Here is a 6,000-nt window from a genome sequence, read left to right as displayed (position 1 = left end):
ACAAGTCCATCATCTTCTCAGTCTGTCAGCTTGCCCCAACAACTCATCTCTCCATGTACTGGCCTGTCCTGTGGTAAGCAGTACGAGCTTGGACACAGTAACAGTGTTCTTCATGTAGCTGGAATTGGATACCAACTGAAGCTAGAGTCACCTGAGCATTTGATGAGCTGGACAACCAAGATGACTCATTCGCATGGCTGGCATTTCCTGCTGGTGGTCAACTGAGTGCTTAGCCAGGGTTGTTGACCATGATCTTATCTGGGGCTCTCATTATGGCTCCTTCACGTGGCTTGTGCTTCTCAGAGCATGACAGGGTTCTGAGAGGTGGTATCACAAGACGCAGCTTTCCGAAAAGAATGTAACAGATTTTACAAGTCCTTTTAAAGAGTTACCAGAAATTGCATACCATTACTTCTACTGTTTTCTACTGGTTAGGCAGTCATTGGGCTAATCTAGACCTAAGAGAAAGGGAAATAAACTCCATGCCCAATGTGGGGAGCATGACAGAATTTGTAGCCATATTTAATCTACCTCTGCAAAGCAGATAAAATCCTACTGAAGAAATTAACAGAGCACTGTGGAATTTCAACAATGGTAAACTTGAACAGACAAATAAGCTGGTGATAAACACTGGAGTTTAAAAATGACCAAAACAAATAGGAAATCTTATTACTTTTCTGCCTTTCTTTTAACCCGATGCTGATGCAAGAAATAGAGAAAATGGTAAGGGCAGAAATTTAAGAGGTTAATCTATAAATTGCGCCAAGGAAGAATGAGAGAATATTTTCAGCTGGGAGAATCAAGATTACCAATCACACTTACATTACATATAAGAAAACTGACTAGGGTAAGGTAAGTGAATTGCTCAAAATGACAAGCAAGTAAGGGACAGGATAAGATTAATTCTGGGTTTTATAATCTTATAAATTTACAAGTTACAAAATCTAAAATTAAATTAAAAAAGAGTTAAATTTTTTAAAATCTCTTTTTCACTTATTTTACGTAAGTAAATGACAATTTACTTATGTAAATTTACACCAATTTAAATTTAGCCACAGGTAAAAACGTTTGCGGAGTGAGAATCCAAGTTTTTAGTTTGAACATTCATTCTTGTACTCATCATAATGTATGCTTCCCGAAGGAAGATAATGTGTCTCCTTTACTCAACTTTGCATTTCTGGGATTGAGCACAATGCCTGGTACATGACATAAAGACATTAAATAAATACTTTAAATAAATAAATAGCTTTTATTCTTTTGACTTTCTCAAATGTCTTAAAAGGTAAATGTAATTTGTTTGTCCAGTTGATATCTCAACTTATCAGTAAGGTAATATACTATGTATATTGTTTCTTACTCTCCACCTTCTTCCCTGGAAGCCCACACTGAGGCCTGTTAGAATGTATGTCACTGAGGTTTCCGGTGCTTTATTATATAGCAATAGCTGACCAATAAAAAAAATATTTTTGTTTGTTTTTGGTTATTGTTGGTTTTTCTTTTTTTCTTAAATTATTGTTTTGAAAAAAATAAACAAAAAGAAATCCAGAAGGTTACCATTACTTTTTGTCACTAAGAATACATTAATAGTATCCTTCCATGCACCAAAATATAGAAATCTGAGGACGTGGAATCATCCAAGGAGTAGGGACAATTCTTAAAGCTAGACAGAAAAAAGCTAGCGACAAATGTCTTCCACTTTACAAGTTAACTTGAGTTTAATCATTAGAAAATATTAAAAAGAATTTTCTAGGATAATACAAACAATAAACTGGTTTAGTCTCCAGTTTGTTGTACTTGCCCCATTTTTAAATCCCATTTAATTAAATGATAATAGGAATCATTAAGCTAAATGCATAACTAGTCTCAGCAGATTTCTATGTACGAAAATGTTCATATCCAAAGGTTTTCAAAAGGTTTCTGTTGAAGTAAAACTTAGCAGTGATATAAGGGAATACACGTTCACCTAATCATATGACTATCAGGCTACTGAAGATAATTGAGGACTTGAAGCATTTTAGGTAAGAACAAAAATCTTAGTTCCAGGTTTCTTTTTCCAGGGAGACATAGCATCAATGGTTCTGCAGAACTGAGATAAGCATAGTTATACCAATCCCCCAAATTCCCAAATATAAAATTATGTCTCATGGCCTTATCAAATTTTCTCCTGTTCTGGGTTGTATACCAGTGAAAGGGAAATGCACTGGTGTACAATGCTTTAGATACTTATGATTAACAGAGAAAACAGAAATTATAAGGCCATGTAACTGGATGGATGCTCATGGGAACAATGAATACTATAGATACAATTAGCAAAGCAGGTCTCCCACCCCAAAGTCAAGATTCTGATTGGGAAGGAAGGAAACTCTAAGATTCGAATTTAGTGACATCTGGGGTGATGCATTTAAAAATCTTGAGTTCCCATGACATTTACTATTGTCCTGCTCCTCCCTATTGAAGGCCAGTTCTATCCCCATACTGGAAGATGATTAAAAACCTCTATTGATCTGCTCTCAATTACTTTTTGGCCATTACGTCATTAAAACAACATAATAGAGTCAAATAAGTGCTGGACCTTGAAAGGAGGAAGAATACTGTACACTAAATGACCTGCAGAACTAGCCATTAAGTACAAGCAAGAATTGGGAGTGTATTTATATGAATGGATTCTGAGACTTCTAGATCAAGGGGCTTAAACATGAAATTGGATAAAGTTGAGATTGTTTATAGGGGATTCATCTTCCATTTTATAGGATTTTACCCTCCGGAAAAGACCCTTGGAAATAGAACCAACAAGTGGAAACCAGAAATGCCCTAACCACTGTGGCAGATAGTGGACCCAGGGATCAAAAGGCTCAGAGAATTAGATGCTAGAGAGGAGATCCTATGAACACTTTATATTAGGGACGCAACGTGAAAAACTGTAAAGAATAAATATAACCTCCTAAACAGTACTCCGGGATCAATTTAATTCAAGGAATAGTAGAGAGATATTTATTAAACTCTTTCAAGGGCATATAAACAGAAGAACTTGCAAGGTAAAGAAAATTAATTAAAAATTTTCATAGAAGAACAAATTCAAGACAATAATTTATGACTATAATGTTTAGAGAATGGGAGAAGGAAAAGAAAAAGGCTTTTCAAGGTGTTAATGGACGTGCATTGAACTTTCCAATCCCATATTAGAGTGAAAATGTGATGAGTAGGGAAGGAAGGACATAGAGCACAGACTGGCATTTTCCCAATTGTAACATGTCTTTACAGGTTTAAATTTCCCCAGGGAACAAATGACAATATTTTTAATGACCGAGGGGATGACCTCTGCTTCTGTGTGTGTATTGGAGCTAAGCAGTTTCCTCAGTCTGGGGCATCTTCTAGCCTGCCTTGTGTCTCAGCTGAGTACATTTAAAGGGAATGGGAGTATAAATATCTCTTAGAGACACGGATACTGTGTTGGTTGACAATATTACACAAATAAAGATAACGTGAAGTAAGATAAGTGTTCAAAGAGAGGTAGTTTATGTATGGCAGGGCAACTCTAAATTCTATTCGCCAGAACTATTGTATCTGACATGTGAGCCTTATGTAAGGATTTAGATAAAATCAAACATAATACCCATAACAAGCTATTAAAACTTGGATTATTTTCACTAATATCCTTCAAATTATGACTACGTCAAGAACAATAATATTCATTTGCAATATGCCTGATGCTTACCTGCCCATACTTCCTGCACCTCTGCCCAAATTTCACATATATGATTAAATTTATTACATAAAATTGTATATGAGTATATATATATATTACATATAACTGTATGTGATATAGTTACATGTATATGTATATACTTATACATATAATTTATTTTTAGGTTTGAAGGTGAATTCCTTGGAATTTTTTTCTGAATTCAGTTTAAATTGATATGTGTAAGAAAAGTACTTCGAAGGCAATCAGCTTATTGTGTTACAGTGTTCTGAGGAAGATAAAATTACTTTGGCCTAAGGTGACAATAAAGTTTCCTTGATAAATGGGATAAGCTTTCTAATTTTTTTCTTTTTTCACTTGGAGGTTGAAGGGTGAATGATGAAATGTTCAGAAGTAATTGTTCTATAACTGTCCATGGAGTTGCTGTCATAGCCTAGAACCTCTTGCTATGGTGTCTTAAACTATTCTTTTTTTCTTTTTTCTTTTTAAAACATCATTATTTTCATAATTATGTTTCCTTATAGAGGGATCAGCATGAAAATCATCAGCCTTGTATTCAAGATCCATTATGGCTTGAAAGTAGCCAGAATTCTATTTATTGCCACTCGCCCATAAGTCACAGTAGAAACAGCAACAACAACAAAACAACAACAAAAAATGTTATCTGGACACATAAGACCATATTCTTACTTTTAGTCAGGAAACTTCCCCATTTTTCACCCATTTAAAAGTCATTGTTGAACACTCCAAGGAGAAGATACTGTGCTAGACTTACATCAGTCCACTTATATCCTAAACTTTCTTCAGGACCCATCTTAGTAGACCTCAAAAAAAAAGTTCTGGATTCATCCTGACTTAGATGAACACCCTTGGTTTTATTCCCACATAACTTAGGTGTACCTAAGTAGGTTCTGAATTATTCCAAGATGTTCTAGAACATGTTCCCTTGAAGTTGTACTCAAGCCATTTAAATTTACCTTGATAGCTATTGCTGCCTCAAATAAAGTTTCTTCCTTAAGAGCAAGGAACCATTTCTCTTTGTCTTTCCCATTTTTCTTAATAGAGTGTAGTACAATACCACAGTACTTGGCAATGTATTCCATATTTGAATACATCTTATTTTATAAATATGCTCTATAAGTCAAATTTTATTTTGTGCTCTCCTCTATTGGTTTATGTTACAATTATGGCAGCTATCTTCTTATTGATCACCCAACTTCAGTTGGCAGTACCACCACTCTAATTCCTTTCTCTCTCTTACCTAACTGTTTGCAGCCACAAAGGCTGTTAGTTAGCTGGTTGGTTACTTTAAACAGTGCTGGAAGGTACTAGGGAAGCTGGCTACCTAAGAAACTCTGCAAAGAGTGCATCAGTATTATTTATTTACTTAAAAGTGTAATTATCAACACAAATTCCCAATGTTATCAAACTACCCTTCTTCCAGACATATCCAAATTATCTTTGGGACCTGTCATTTGATAACCTGGGTTATTTAAAAATATTTATTTGTTTTATTTTTGGCCGCATCAGGTCCTAGTTGTGGCATGTGGGGCTTCTGTAGTTGTGGTGCACGGGCTCCAGAGCACACAGGCTTAGTTGCCCCGCGGCATGTGGGATCTTAGTTGCACGACCAGGGAATCGAACCTGCATCCCCTGCACTGGAAGGCGGATTCTTAACCACTGGACCACCAGGGAAGTCCCAATACCCTGGGTTTTCATAACCTAGTAAGGTCCATAGTTTCATGGGTAATTCCCTTCTGGTATCATGCTGTGTTCTCTCACTCTCTAACTCCCTATTTCTTTCCCTTTCCATCTTTGTTCTGCAGCTGATGGATACTTAAGAAACCTCCTAGAAGCAGAAACAGCATGACATTATTTATTACACAACTGGATGATGAGAAATTCCCCTCTCCAGTATGGAAACAAGAAGGAAAAGAAGACAGTACAGTCAGCTTCTTTATATACTTGAAGTTAAAGGAATTATACAGTTGCATAAAATGAGCAGTTAGTGAGATATAAAAGTATAAACTGTCTTCTATTGTGCCACTTCATATGAATTCTATCACATCAAATCATAACAACCCTGTGAAGGTATAATAGTCATTGTAGCAGCCAGCATTTATCTAATTGGAAAATAACTCATTAACTACTCTATGACCTTAGGACGTATATCTGTAGGAAGCTCTCTATATGTTAATTCAGTGCCTACAGAAAATGTGATTGGTAGGAGAATCAACTTTTTGTTTGTTTGTTTAAATGAGGCCTGCAGAACCAAGAAAGTTCCCCAAGGTATACAG

This window comes from Aethalodelphis obliquidens, unplaced genomic scaffold (assembly GCF_003676395.1).
Source record: "Aethalodelphis obliquidens isolate GAN/ISIS:26980383/991018 unplaced genomic scaffold, ASM367639v1 scaffold47, whole genome shotgun sequence".
NCBI classification, from domain to species: domain Eukaryota; kingdom Metazoa; phylum Chordata; class Mammalia; order Artiodactyla; family Delphinidae; genus Aethalodelphis; species Aethalodelphis obliquidens.
The sequence above is the reverse complement of the archived record's forward strand: the minus strand, read 5'-3'. Positions refer to the sequence as shown.